This window comes from Zootoca vivipara, chromosome 6, assembly GCF_965207765.1.
Source record: "Zootoca vivipara chromosome 6, rZooViv2.hap1.1, whole genome shotgun sequence".
Classification (NCBI taxonomy): Eukaryota; Metazoa; Chordata; class Lepidosauria; order Squamata; family Lacertidae; genus Zootoca; species Zootoca vivipara.
The window spans coordinates 77,697,957-77,713,552 of record NC_142589.1 but is presented as its reverse complement, the minus strand read 5'-3'; the positions used below and the strand labels follow the sequence as shown (position 1 = coordinate 77,713,552).

The window sequence follows — 15,596 nt, the reverse complement described above, 5'->3', positions numbered from 1 at the left end:
TGGGGGTAATTATGGGGTGTGTGCGTCAGGGGCCGTGTTTGAAAAATGTAATGTGAGGGGTGGGGTAAGGAACTAAAAAAGCGGGTTATATTGAATTGCGAAGGAAAGGTGGGAGTTTGAGGGAGAAGTTACTGAGGAGAATCTGAATCTCTCCAGTGATGGTGGTATTAATGAAAGGCATTAATTGAGGTTAAGAGTGGGCAGAATATTCCACCCACCCCCACCCCACAAAAAAGGCCCCCTCTCCAATCTGCCCCCTCAGGGATACCTTCGCTCACAACCATGCAAAGGGAAGGCGGGGCTGGGGGGGAAGCGCGCGTTCGCCTCAGCCCGCGAAATTCAGCGCAGGGAAGGAGAGAGGACGCGCGCGAGAGAGAGCGCGCGAGACCCAAATGCCAGCAGCGGCATTTCCCGAGAGGAAAGGGGCGGGGCCTGCGGAACGGCAACGCGGACGTTTTGATTGGTGAGCTCGACGGGAGGAGGCGGAGCGGTGGGGAAAATGCTTTACACATCGAGGGGGAGAGAGAGAGAGAGAGAGAGGCTTCCCTTCAAAAATCCCCCCCCCGTCCTCAGTGAGCGCCACAGAGCATGCGCCGGCCTCTGATGCATGCCCAGTTGCCTCCGCTGAAGGCACCGGAAGCGCTTCCCTTTGCCCTCACTCGCTGGAGCAAGTGAGAACAAGCCAGGCTGCCAACTTTATTTTTTGAATGGACGCCGGTCTTGTTGCTGTGCCTTATGGTGCGACACCCGAAGCCTGTTGCTCCCTTTTTATCTTATCGCTAGTGAAAAGCTTCACATGTTGCCTCATATGCTTGTCTCCACACACAAACCCCAAGAAAGAAAGAAAGAAAGAAAGAAAGAAAGAAAGAAAGAAAGAAAGAAAGAAAGAAAGAAAGAAAGAAAGAAAGAAAGAAAGAAAGAAAGAAAGAAAGAAAGAAAGAAAGAAAGAAAGAAAGAAAGAAAGAAAGAAAGAAAGAAAGAAAGAAAGAAAGAAAGAAAGAAAATACAAATCCCAGTGGGTGTGGTGATTATTGTTTTATTAATCACCTGCCAAACCACCGTCTCAAGGGGATTCACACACACAGTATACAGGATGATTTAAAAACTCGTTTAAAATGCAAAAAAACAAAAACACATACGTTTAAAACGACTAAAACCCTAACAATTGGATGTTTGCGGACAACAACAACAACAACAGAATTTACAAGCTACCCTCCTCCCAAAGCAGTCCAGGCAGCATACCTACCGTATCAATAACAAAGATGGCATCCCCTCGTACAAAACTGCCCAGGTTTCAAGATCTTTAGGCGAGGCCCTTTCTCGGTCCTGCCACCCTGACAGCCACACTTGGTGGGGAGATGGGGCAGGGCCTTCTTGGTGGCTGCTCCCAGACTTTGGAACTCTCCGCCTCAAGAAGTTAGACTGGCTCCCTCCTTGCTGTCCTCCTGCCAGCAGGTAAATACTTTCTTATTCCAGCAGGCTTTGGGGAACTGACTGCTTTTAATGAAAGGGCTGGTGTTGTGCTGGTTTGTATGGTTTTAATATATTAGATGAAGAGATAGTTTTAATTCTTTTAATGTTTAATGGTTTTTTAACAATTGCCGCCACCTCCCATAGTGGGGAAACCCAGCCAGATGGGCGGGGTATAAATAATAAATTATTATTATTCAGCTGTTCCTGTTTTTATCTGCAAGTTGGTTTGAGATGCTATCAGGGAGAAAGGTGAGGTTTAAATAAATATATACTACTAATCATAGAATCATAACATTGTAGAGCTGGAAGGGACCCCAAGGGTCATTTAGTCCAACCCCCTGAAACATAGGAAACTCAGCTAAAAATCATCACATTTTCTCAACCATTGGTTTCAGGGTTGCCAGGTGAATAGGAATGTTTCCAAATTCCCCATGAAAATTGATAATGAAAATGGCAGGCACACTTCGCCATGGAGGAAATTCCACAAATGGGGAGCCACCACTGAGAAGGCTCCGTCACAGCTCAACACACCAACCGATCAGCCCACCACTGGAGACAGGAGCACCAATAAGGCCTCACCTGCTGAAAATAGGGTCCCTGATATTTCATACTGGGGGACCATGATAGTGATTTAGTAAGGACCAGCAGCCTGGAAGCCGCAGGGCCAAATCTGCCCTGCCCCAGTTGCCCTCTCCCAGCATCAGTTGCCCCTAGAGAAGTGAGATTGACGGGGGCTGTGGAAATTGGGGCTGTTTGCTTGAAGGGATGTGGGGAAAAGCCCCGATTCATCCTCCTTAAAACAGCTACTGACAGAAAAGGTTAATCTGAATTACGTCAAAGCAGGACACACCCATTTAATTTTTTTCTTTCTAGCACACGCTTCTCTGGGAAAGCTAGCAGATGTGAGGCCCACCTTATCTGGAGAGTGTTTAGCTACAGTACTCTGTTAATCTGGGCCAAGGCAGCATGGATAAAATGTTCCTAAAGCGACCATATATCCCAGGCCCTTCGGCCTCTGAGGGAAAATAACTTGCGCAAATGCAGCCATGTGACATCCACCAGTTTTTCATCAGACAGTTTGCTTCCAGAATAAAAGAAGCAGGCCCTTTTAGAGGTTGTGTTTTTTTTAAAAAAAAATTCTTATTTATTTATTTATTTAGTAAGTAAGTAAGTAACCTTACAATTTTCAGTGAGTGCCCGAGGAAAGATAAGCGGGACTCCTCTTTGAATGTACACATTCAAAGGAAAATATATAGACATTTTTCATATATTCCAGGGGAGAGACAACAATTTATGCATTTGGCAAGGTGGCGTCTGTCCTGTGAAAGCTATCCTTCAGCTTCTGCCAACCTGGTGCCCTCACTGGGGCTGATGGGAGTTGTAGTCCAAACCATCCGGAGGGCACCAGGGCAGTGAGTGAAGCCTTCTCCCCTGCCCCCTCCAATTTTTCATTTCAGATCCATTTAGCCCTGCCTTTTACAATGTTTGTTTATTTATGTTTTAAGACAATTGGGGATCCTCAGGCCCACAGCCTGGATGCAGCCCTCCATGCCTTGCAGCCTGGCCCTCAGGACTCTTGTCTCCCACAGTCTTTGTCTCCCCTTCTTCTGCCTGGTTGAAATGTGTCCCAAAACTTTGGTAATGTCTCTGGCTTGCCTGCACAGAGGATAGAAATCAGGGGGGTGGGGTGAATATCTACGGGAACCAGCCTATTGTACAAAGGCGACATTTAACATTGAATTGCTTTGCTGCCTGTGTTTGATGCTGGCTCCGCCCACCACCAGGATGCGGCCCCTGAAACGTTGCCCAGAACACAATGCACCCCCCCCCCCCGGGAAATGCACTGTAAAGTGTGGGATGATGCTTGCTTTGACACAGCATCGTCTAACCTTCCTGCAAGCAAATCGGAATGAAGGCTTAGTAAAGAACCCACATTACCTATCTAACATCCACACCCCAATTGATCGATTTGCACCCCACCTTGGAGAGAAATAAGATTCAGACTAATAGAAAATAAGAGACAAACACAGCTTAAAATCGAACAGGCAAGCACATATAGCAATCCATAACAACAAAAGCCTTCCTATTGGGTTGTTTTTTATATTTGATTCTATATTTTGTGGTTTTATATTTTGTCTTTGTTCTATGAGCTTCCCTGAGACCTCCAGGTATAGGGCAGTATATAAATTCAATAAATAAATAAAATACCTATCTATCTGTCTACATTTCTGCCATCTGGATAATTCTTTGAGCTTAACAGTGAGGTGGAAATTTATAAGGCTGTGTGGCACAGTAGTTAGGGTGTTGGCCTAGGACTTGGAGAGCAGGGTTCGAATCCCCACTTGGCCATGAAGCTGATTGGATGGCCTTGGGCCTACATCTCAGCCTAACCTACCTCATAGGGCTGTTGTGGGGATGAAATGAGGAGGGGGAGAGCCATGCCTGCCAGCCACCCTGAACTCCTTGCAGAAAAAGTTGGATATAAATGCAGTAAATTGATGATGATGATGATGATAGCCCAGATGGGCAGAATATGAATAATAAAATTATTATAGAAATCATTATTATAGCAAGTCCAGGAATAAAAGGCACTATGCTGAGAGATTATGCCTCTCTGCCCTCTTGCGCTCCTTTGAATTCCATTTAACATCCTGACCCCCTCACCTAATGTGCAAGGTTTCATTCAATCAATATTTATGTTTATCACCAAGGCAATACAAAACAGTTTCCCCAGAACATAGATTACGCAACCGAGAGAGAGAGAAAGAGAGAGATAGAGAGAAACAAACCCAATTCCCTACGTTTCCTCACAGAAACCCACCAATGTTCCTCTTTTGCGGACTTGAAATCAGGCTGGGCTCTAGGACTGCCCATCTCGACTCCCACCTCCCTCCTATTAAGATGTACTGTATTTATTTATCCAGTCTGTATCCACAGCTGTGCTCGGCTCCTTTCATCACTTTTAGAAGCGTAACGGGTTTAATGAGCCGTCCATTCGATAAAAGGCCTCTCACAATGGTTTGGGTTTTCCTCCCCTTCTTCTTCTACATCAGGCATGGCCCCAGATAAGAGATTTATAGGTTCGTTTGACGTAAAAGTAAACAACTTTAAAAATAAAGCAAATTAGAGGAGACTTGTTTGCTGACCCAGATGCAGAGAATAAACCGATGTGTTGTGCCTAATTCGGCTCGGGCGCCATGCTAGGTGTGGCCAACTTTATCTCTTGCAGGGCTCCTGTGCTGCTAACACCTAGGTAGCCAGTAAATGAGACTTTTTCTTTTTCTTTTCCAGGTGATGATTTACCTTTCATTAGATCTCCCTGCAAGGGGGAAAGGTTGATCTGTTCACTCATTGTGCACAGCTGCTGCTTAAGACAAGAGAGCCCCAGAAGAAGAAAAAGCTGGATATGCTCCTCTTTCCCACTTCTGCAGTGCCCACTGTGATGCCTGACGAAATTATTTCAGCGGTTTAGGAGAGCTCCTAATATACAGGGCACCTCTGCTACCACCACCCACCACCCCAAATCTCACACCCAGCCAGCATCCACTCCTACCCTTGAGAAACACCATTTGGCTCAAGTGGCTCCTTTGCTATGGGCAGCCCAGAAAATGTCCATCAGCTTCACCTTGTGCTTCTCTTCCTCTCACTGTTTTTAACGGTTGCCGACATTAACAGCGCAAGAGCTCATGGACACCCGGTGAAGATGCATGTTGGAAGATTCAGGACAGATAAAAGGAAGGACTTCTTCATGCGGAGCAGAGTTAAACTGTGGAACTCCCTCCCACAGGATGCAGGGAAGGCTACCAACTTGGATGGCTTTGAAAGAGGCCTGGACAAATTCATGGAGGAGAACCCGGCCCTTGGCTACTAGCCATGATGGCTAGGCTTTGCTTCCTCAGTTGGAGGCAGCAATGCACCTGAATGCCAGCAACTGCTTATATACATTCCTGAAAGCCTGGGCCACTCCCACTTCCAACGTGATTGGCTGTCTAAACTTCCAAACTGCGAATCACGACTCAGAGTTCGAGAGCCAATGGCAGAGGCCCAAATACTGAACTGTTATGTGACTGGACAACATTTATCGAATCAGAACACAGGAGCTCAGAATCCTTAGTCCAGACTCTCAAGCTCAGGCAAACACAAACCACTAAATACATAACAGGGCTCTTGAGCTTAAGTGTTGCTTGATGGTTTCCCACAGGCACCTGAGAAAAACAGGACGCTGGGCAAGATGGGTCATTGGCCTGATCCAGCAGACTCATCTTACGTTCTAATAATTTTGTTGTGGCATCAACCTGTCTCGAAAGACAATGGAGTGCGCCTCCAGGGGTGAAGTGAAGCCACTGCATTAGAATCACCGAAGTGACCTCCCTGGGGCGCAAGCCTGGGCAGTGTGTCCTAGACTGCCCAGATGAAGTCCTAGACTGCCCAGATGATGATCCCCCCTGCTCGGACTTGCTGATATGATCCAAAGGGAAGCAGAGCAAGACATTTGGCCTCAGCTTGCGCCCCAGGAGTTGCTGGAAGGAGGCGCCATCCAACTGCCTTAGGGATGCCCCTCCGGATTTGCAGAAAAACAGAGAAATGAATGGAAGAGTTGGGGGAAAATGAGCAACGATGGGAACCCGGGACTGACAGATCCGCCGGATCCCTGGAGAAACCGGGGATTGAACCCAGAACCTTCTGCATGCAAAACAGATGCCCTGCCACGGAGCCAGGCTGCCCAGCCGCCTGCCCATCCCTTTCTGTGGAAAATGCAGGTGCTTTTGTATGCCAACCGCCACTTATCAGATCTGACTTTTGTAATCATCACAACACGGGCGCTACAAAAAAGGACAAAGACGCAGACGGAGCAGGCAGTACAGGCTGCATGAGATGTGGAGGTGCTTGGGGGGGCTGTGAGCTTGCTTTTCCTACCCCACCCCAATCTTGATCTTTTCAATAGCAGCCGGTCCAGGGACAGAAATCTGTGGGTGAGTCAGAGATCCCTTTTGCTTCTTCAACAATGAAACAAGGGTGAAAACTTTTAAGACCCGAACTAGGCTGTGCTATCCCAACTGCCCAGAGGTCTAAATTTCCCCTTTATCACTCCTAGCTTGGCCTCTTTAATGCTTGGGAAACTAAAAATAATGTTGCCCGATTTGTACTTGTTGGTACTAGACCCCGAGATCATCTTCAGTGGGGAGGAGTTAGCAGACAGTGAGGGGAAGCTGTTAATTAAAAGGGTGGCCGGGTAAAGGGTGGGGGGAGAGGCAAGGGTTAAAGAGTGATCGGGGGGGGGGAGTTGTGCCCTTTTAAAAATATTGTTTTTACTCTGCGGAAAAAGCAGTTGTGTGCTTCACAAAGGGCATTGCTGGCAAGAGATCGGCCAGCCACCCCCTTCATTTCCAACAGGCAGCTAGACATAAATTTGCGTATTGAAATATTGTGCCAACTTGTGCCATGGGCCTTTGCCCCAAACACCTGGCAACTCACTGAGGGCGGGGGAATGTGAGGACTGGCGGTTGTACCTTGAAACAGGCTTTGGAAATGCGTCTTATTTTACTCCCCACAATATTCTCTCCGCACACAAATGCTAGGGAAAGCCCAGAACATCCAACTACCTCCTTGCCTTTCGAGGGGAAAGGGCTATCTGACCCTTGACAAATAAGTTGTGTGTCACCGGCTAGTCAGCATAGACAAAACAGAGGCAGAAGGACAAACAGGCTGAGCTGGGACACTTTCATGCCACCCATTTAAAGCACCAAAAAGGTAAAAGGTAAAGGACCCCTGACTGTTAAGTCCAGTCGCAGATGACTCTGGGGTTGCGGCACTCATCTCGCTTTACAGGCCGAGGGAGCCAGCGTTTGTCCGCAGACAGTTTTTCCGGGTCATGACGAAGCCGCTTCTGGCGAAACCAGAGCAGAGCACGGAAACGCTGTTTACCTTCCCGTCAGAGCAGTACCTATTTGTCTACTTGCACTTTTTTGACTGTTTTCCAGGGGCAGTCCCAGATTCCAAAATGTCCCACTTTTCCTTAGGATGTTCCCTATTTTCATCAGAGAAATGTTGGAGGGTATGGAGTTATGCGATCCCCGAGTGAAGGAGAAAAGTAACTATGCAACCTTTACAAGACATCTGAAGGCAGCCCTGTATAGGGGAGTTTTTAAAATGTTAATGTTTGATTGTGTTTTTATATATGTTGGAAGACGTCCAGAGTGGCGTATAAATATTATTATTATTATTACAATGGAACCTTGATTTTCGAGCGTCTTGGAAGCCAAATGTTTCAATTTTCGAACGTCGAAAACTCGGAAGTGAATGCTTCCGTTTTCGAACGCACCTCAGAAGTCAAATGGCTTCCAAGGCATGTTTTTCCATTTTTTCAATGGAATTTTCTGACCGCCCATTGCGCCTTGGTTGTCGAACGTTTTGGAAGTTGAACAGTCTTCCAGAACAGATTACGTTCGACAACTGAGGTTCCATTGTATTATTATTATTATTATTATTATTATTATTATTATTATTATTATTGGATAGGACGTCCCTATTTCCCTCAGAGAAATGTTGGAGGGTATGCAATACAGTACCTATTTATTTATTTATTAATTGACTGAACTCTTCCCCCCTTCCCTGCCTCATTTCACAGACTCCTGGACTTCCTCAGGACCCACAAGGGCCCAGCAACCTACAGAGGCCGGAGAGCTTTTCCCTAACAGCGTCGGCATGGCTGCTGCTCCATAATGGCTGCCTATGACCATTCGCTGTCCATGCTGCAGCAGCCCCTCCGAGCCACGAATGCGACATCGTCTCCAGCCCTGGACATCCCTTACTTGCTGAGCGAGAGCCTGATTGCACTGTTCTCCATCGTGGGCAACGTCTTCATCTGCGCCGTCGTCCTACAGAGCAGGAAGCTGCGGGCCGTCGTCACAAACTACTTCCTTGTCTCCCTGGCCGTGGCAGACGTCTTGGTTGGGGCGGTGGTCATCCCTTTTGCCCAGTTTACCAACCTGGGCTTGCCCCACTACCGGTCGCAGCTCTGCCTCCTGATGCTGTGCATGCTGCTGGTGTTGACGCAAGCCTCCATCTTCGGGCTGCTGGCCATCGCCGTCGAGAGGTACATCTCCATCCTGAAGCCTTTCCAGTACAAATCCTGGATGAGCCCCCTCAACTCCCTCCTGGTGATCTTGGCATCCTGGGTGCTGGCCCTTCTGATCGGCCTGCTGCCCATGATGGGCTGGCACAAGCCTTTGCCGGCCAGCGGGGAGTGCCTCTTCAACGACATCATCACAAACACCTACATGGTCTACTTCAACTTCATGGCCTGCATGCTGGCTCCTCTGCTGGTCATGATGGTCCTGTACGGGCGCATCTTCCTGGAGGTCAAGCAGCAAATCCGCAAGGTGGCCGAGGGGGAGGTGGATGTTAGCGCCCAGGAGAGGCGCCGGATGATTGTCCGCAAAGAGCTGCAGACAGCCACGTCGCTGTTCATCATCCTCTTTTTCTTCACCGTCTGCTGGCTCCCGGTCCACATTCTTAACACAGTCATGCTGCTCTGCCCCACCTGCCCCATCCCGAACCAGCTCATCCTGACCTCCATCATCCTCTCGCATGCCAACTCCGCCATCAACCCGGTCATCTACGTCTTCCGCATGAGATCCTTCCGGGAAGCCTTCGAAAGAGCCTTTTCGGGCATCTGCTCCTCCTCCACCACGGATGCCTTCTCCGTGTCCAGGATAACACCTTCCATTGTCTCGGAGGTGCCTCTTCGGAATCTATCTTTGCCGGGGAAGTGAATGCAGCGCCTCAGCTTGAGGCTGGCGGGGGTGGAAGGCAGGAGGCCGACAGCAGGTGGCGCCAGAGCCGATGGCAGGTTGTAGGCAGGGAGGCAGGCAAGTAGGGGGTTGGCTGAGGGTGACTGAGGTTGGTGGAGCAGTGCCCCCGTTCACCCTAATGGACCAGCCTCCACTACAACTTCATGATGTAAGCGTCCACCTGCACGGCAGTACAGAACAGAGATAGGTGAAGATGTCGAGTTTCACTCCGTTTCTAATCTTCCCCACCTTAAATTCTGCTCTCTACATTTCCTCCACAGCTAGCATTTTTCATTAAGGAGTCCTCACAGAATTTCACCGGCATTTTAGTGAAAATTTCTCTTGCATGTACACGCTTGTATGCACCTTTCCCTAACAGGCGCGTTTTTGCAAGGCAATTTCCCTTAATAGAATGCATTTTGGAACATCGTTGTTGCTCACCTGTGCCTTAATATGCACACTCGGCCCTGATATGGGCATTTTTGTGCCACGTGACTTTTTGCATTGCAAAATTCAGAGAAATGCAAATTTCAAAGGGCGGCTGGGTTTCAGTCCACATTTCAGAAAGTACAAGCTTACTTTTAATTGCGAAGTGACTCAAATTCCCATCCCACCCCTAAGAGCACTCCAGGTCAGGGTTCCAGCCAGGCTAGTCATACCCTTTCCCGGACACTCCGTTCCATTTAATTCCATTTCGTCCCTTATCCAACAATCTGTTGCATCCCATGTCCCCTGGGCATGCTCAGTTGCCAATGGGGTGTTTTTGGGTTTCTAAACCTCCCCCACCAACTTATGCAAAGCTTGAGAGTTCCTCTTAAAGTTCCTCTCCCCCTGGAGGACAGGTTGGGCTGTTTCAGCTACTGTACATCAGAATATACATGTTTTGCTATTGGTACATAGCATATGAATTGTGTGCTGTGGGAAGGTCTTCCATCTGACATTGTTTTAACTGGACTATTCCCTTGATTTGTGCGCTGGGGGTGGTGGCGGCTAGGATTATTGGGGGGTGGGTGGGTGGCACCAGCTCCCTTCCCACCTTTCATTAATTTTATAAACCGGCTGCTGCATGAGATTTGGTATGTACGTTCTCCACAAGAGGGTGCTCCAAGTCTTTGGATACATTTAATTCCCCATTCCCCATCCTATGCTGCCCATCGCCACTTTTAATTCGTGAAGAGAGAAAGCAGAGCACCAGCTAGATCAGGGGTCAGCAAACTTTTTCAGCAGGGGGCCGGTCCACTGTCCTTCAGACCTTGTGGGGAGCCGGACTATATTTCGGGGGGGGGGGGGAATATGAACAAATTCCTATACCCTACAAATAACCCAGAGATGCATTTTAAATAAAAGCACACATTCTACTCAAAACACGCAGATTCCCAGGCAGTCCGTGGGCCGGATTGAGAAGGCGATTGGGCTGAATCTGGCCCCTGGGCCTTACGTTTGCCTGACTCAGCTGGAGTGAGGAATCAAAACATTTCCCTATGTATGCAGTTGAAATGCTGTCATGAATAGGGCTGTGCAAACCTGTCAATTTCAGGTTCTCTTGGATTCTAATTTTTCCAGTCCCAGATTCAGTTCCCTACATTTGCAAATCAGATTTTTTTAAAAGTACCCAACAGAATCTATCAGCATTTTTGTGCATACTTCTAGTATACGCATCCTTGCGTCTAGGATTGGTGTTGTGTGTAGATCCCAGGCTTGAGGTCTGCTCAAGTTGAGCTAAGGGCATTTGGTTCCCTGTACAAGTAAACATCTCTGCGTATCTACAGCCTTAAGGTACAGAACTGGCAGCATCCAATCCAGCAAGCAGGCCATCGATTGACCCTGACATTTCTCCTCATTGTGGGTTTTTAATGAGACCAGCCTCCTTGCTGACAGTTGTCAGACTGCTTACCTTCTGCCTTCTGGCTACAATGCAATAGGGCTAACAGCCAACCTCGGTTTCCAGAGCCTGTTACAACCAGCCACACACACACACACCCCGGGTTGGCCACATCTCACCATGTACGGTGAAAAAGCATCAACACTGCTCCCCACGCCACCAGCACATTTAAGGATGCAAAGGGGCGAATGTGCGACTAGCATTTTTAAAAACTGGTCACGCTCCTTTGGAATTGTGGGTAAAAAAATTCCTTCCAGTAGCACCTTAGAGACCAACTAAGTTGGTCATTGGTATGAGCTTTTGTGTACATCCATACTGGAAGGAATTTTTTTATTTTGTTTCGACTACAGCAGACCAACACAGCTACCTACCTGTAACTATATTCTGAGTAGTTCTGGATATCCACCTCATCCCACAACCCCACTTTTAGAAGACATCTGAAGGCAGCCCTGTTTAGGGAAGTTTTTATCATTTGATGTTTTATCGTGTTTTTAATATGTTAACATTTTGTCGGGAGCCACCCAGAGTGGCTGGGGAAACCTAGTCAGATGGGTGGGGTATAACTAATAAATTATTATTATTATTATTATTATTATTATTATTATTATTATTATTATTATCCTCTGCTTAAGTGTATAAAAACTATGCATGGCATGGCAAAAGTAGGCAGGGGTTTTTCTCTCTCTCATAATTCTAGAACTCAGGGACATCCAAATGGAAGGTTGGAAGATTCAGGACAGATAAAAGGAAGTTCTCCTTCATGCCGCGCAGAGTTAAATTATGGAATTCGCTCCCGCGAGAGGCAGCAACGGCCACCAACTTGGATGGCTTTAAAAGAGGATTAGATAAATTAATGGAGGAAGAGAGGTCTATTGATGGCTACTAGCCGCAATGGCTGTGGTGGACCTGCATTGTCAGAGGCAGCGATGCTTCTCAATACTAGTCTCCAGGGACTACAAGCTGAGAGGCTGGTCTTGTGCTCAGGGTCCCCAGAGGCATCTGCTTGGCCACCTGAGAACAGGATGCTGGACGAGATGGGCCACTGGCCTGGCCCTCTTCTTATGATCTTCTCCAGTGCTTTGGGCTTCAAGCTGGTGAGGTATCGATGGGTTCAGCCAGGACCTGGCAGTTATCAAGCTTCCCCTTATCAGCCTCCTCTCCCTTTCATCCTGAATTAATCATCAGGACTCTGCTGTCTCCCCATTTCCTGAACATCAGTTGTCGCCTCTGCAGAAACCTCTGACTTGTCGAAATTGGAGCCCCGTCCTGCGCTAAACCTGAGCTGCAATATTGAGCTGGATCTCCTTGCCTGCCTGGATGGATGGCCGGGCTGGCTGGGGGAGGGGGTGGGGTGTTGCGGGGAGAGAAGAGAGATATGGAGGAGATTGGCCAGAGCCTCCTGCTTTAACAGGGGACTCTGAAACACTTCCGAAGGGCTCATTGCTCATTCACTACGGGCCAATTCACACCTTGCAAAGCAGAGGAGTCGACATGCTGTTGAGAAAGGTATCCATTGCCTCAGGACCAGGATCATTTGCAGGAAGTCTGCTAATCACTGATTTCCATAGATGTGAAGAAGTAACTTACACCATCTGCATATTGGATATATTTCCTGGAGGGCCACTTTGAAACTGCAGTCAGGGTGGTCTCCTCTTTGGCCACTCCCAAGTCCAGAGTGCACTTCTTCCATGATGCACACTGTATGCTTGTGAAACATGTAAACATGTAAACGCCATCTCCAACTCCTTGAAAGATTCCATCAATGGTCTCCAAATTTTTTTACTTAGGGAGACAGGTGAACTAATGCCAGTGTACTGGTAGAAGCAGATACCAGTGTCGAAGCAATGGTTCTTCAACATCAACTTTGTTGGACTGGTCATGTTGTGCGGATGCCTGATTATTGTCTTCCAGAGCAAAACTATTCCGAACTTAGAAATGGAAAGCATAATGCTGGAGGTCAACAAAAGAGGTTCAAAGACTGTCTCAAGGCAAATCTAAAAAAAAATGTAGTATAAACACCGACAACTGGGAAACACTGGCCTGTGAGTGCTCCAGTTGGAGAACAGCCTTTACCAAAGGTATCATGGAGTTTGAAGACATTCGAACTCAGGATAAAAGGGAGAAACGTGCTAAGAGGAAGGCACGTTTGGCAAACCCTTACTGTGATCAACTCCCGCCCGGAAACCTATGTTCCCACTGTGGAAGGATGTGTGGATCCAGAATTGGCCTTCACAGGCACTTATGGACTCACTATTAAGACCGTGTTCATGGAAGACAATCTTACTTGGCTACGAGGGATTGCCAAAGACCACTCTGAACACCTAAGGGCTATTGCTGAAAGTAAGCAGGCACAGCCAGAGTTTCATCAGCGGCTGGATAGGAAACATGTTGGTGACTCTATTTATCCCACCTTGATTTTCTTGATAGAAATGTCCTGAATGTGGAGGAGCCAGTTTTTGCTCCCATACTCCAGCTACCATTTCCTGCTCACAAGTACCACTTTTCCCCCCTATGCGGAAGGCTCTTGAGTGATAAGCAACTGAAATCATGCTCAGCATCCTTCGAGCTCAGCATCTTCTCGTCACCCCTGCCCTTCACGGCTTCAGGTACAGAATCTGAGTCGGGGCGTTAGAACCGAGTGCCGCGGCTGACTTAATGGATCAGCTTTGGGAAGTTTCAAAATTCAGCAGTGAGCGTTTACTGGACTGTTACATCCAGAAAGCACAAAAGAACCTGGAACCATCAGCGCTCACCTGTGAATGCCAAAATCCATCAGATTCAGACATGTAATTAATTAACATTTCCAGCTTGTTAGCAGTTCCAGCTGACCTCTAAAATTCTGAGGTGCATATTTTGTGTTTCGTCTTCAGGGAGCAGTGGTTAGTTTTTAAGACCTGAGCAATATCCCAAGTTTTTCTTAATTTGATGGGCCTCTGCACGATTAGTTCAATGCAGCATCTATGAACCTGAAATCTTTTCTCAAATCCCTTCCTCCATATTGACCATGCTGAAAAATGTACGGGGCACCCCAAGTAGCCTGGTCTTTTTCCTGCCAGGCACCTTCTGGCGATTCATCCATCTGTCCCTGTATAAAATTCCCCAGTGTAGCAGCAGGTTTGTGTTGCTGTGCCCCGTCAACATTGCCCGCCCCTAGGGGGGTAACCGATACTTTAAGTAAATTTGTTTTAAAGCAATGCTGCAGCTCTGTAAGACACAGCTCATAGAACGCACTGGGCGGTAAAAGGTTTGCCCTGTATCAAAGCAAGACAAAGTCACTTTCAGAGGCTGGAGAAGGCTAGGGTTTCACCTGGGGGCTGGGAGGGGGAGAGAAAGCCAGCTGGGCTTAAGGAATGAGCTCCTGCTGACATAGGGAGAGAAAGAGATGCACACACAGAGGAGAGGAATAGATACCAGGCATGGCCATCAGCACAACAAGCAAGCAGAAATAATATGGGGAGACAGCTTTGGGTGTTTAGGAACAATCCCAGCTTTCCTCAACCTGGTGCCCTCCCAGATAGTTCAGACTGCAAATCCCGTTAGCGTCAGTAAGCAGGAGGTTACAGGAAGAACAGCCCCAAAGCGTCATGTTTTATGAAGTTACCGTACACTGTTCAACTTAAGAGGCAAAGGGAAACGGCTGCAGCTCAGTGTTGGAGCATCTGATGTGAATGCAGAAAGTCCTTTGCTCAGTCCCTGGCATCTCCCAAGTAGGAGCCTGTATCTTGTCTAAAACCCTGGAGAGCTGCTGCCAGTCAGAGAAGACAGTACTGAGGTAGATCGACTAATGGTCTGTATTAGGCAGCTTCCTGTGTTACTAAATTGAACTTGGGGAAACATTTTTCTAACTCAATTTTGTATTTTTTTTATTAAAAAAAAACAGATTTCATTGCCTGTTCAAGTTTCCAGCCCCCAGGTGTGTGGGGTGCGCAGTTGGGGAGCACAGCCTTTCATCTTCTAACTTGGGAAGGCTTTTCTTCATTGCAACTCTGCTCTTATATTGTTTGGCTCGGTGACTGATTTATGGCACTTGCTTGTGCTCCGTTGTGCATTTTGCTTCACTACTCTGTTCAAAGCTTTGGGAGCCCAAACAGCAGTATATAAATAAATTGTGGTAATAATAAATTGTAATGGTCACTTTATTTGTGTGGTTTTACAACACTCATCGGGGACATGGGTGGCGCTGTGATTTGAACCACTGTGCCGCTTGGACTTGCCGATCGGAAGGTTGGTGGTTTGAATCCCCACGACGGGGTGAGCTCCCGTTGCTCGGTCCCAGCTCCTGCCAACCTAGCAGTTCAAAAGCACACAGTGCAAGTAGATAAATAGGTACCGCTCCGGCGGGAAGGTAAACGGCGTTTCCATGTGCTGCTCTGGCTTCGCCAGAAGTGGCTTAGTCATGCTGGCTCCCTCGGCCTGTAAAGCGAGATGAGCGCCACAACCCCAGAGTC

The 15,596-nt window shown here is 47.7% G+C and overlaps 1 pseudogene across 2 annotated transcripts; it reads left to right on the top strand.

The window, feature by feature from the left end:
• The first annotated feature begins 596 nt into the window (after positions 1–596).
• LOC118087330 (adenosine receptor A1 pseudogene) lies at positions 597–15,546 on the top strand (annotated as a pseudogene). Of its 2 annotated transcripts, XR_015950709.1 has the most exons (4): positions 597–1,455; positions 4,765–6,446; positions 8,102–14,920; positions 15,029–15,546. The product of XR_015950709.1 is annotated as an adenosine receptor A1 pseudogene, transcript variant X2 (transcript). The 2 variants fall into 2 exon arrangements; XR_015950708.1 differs by having other exon boundaries at positions 8,102–15,546.
• Positions 15,547–15,596: the final 50 nt, after the last annotated feature.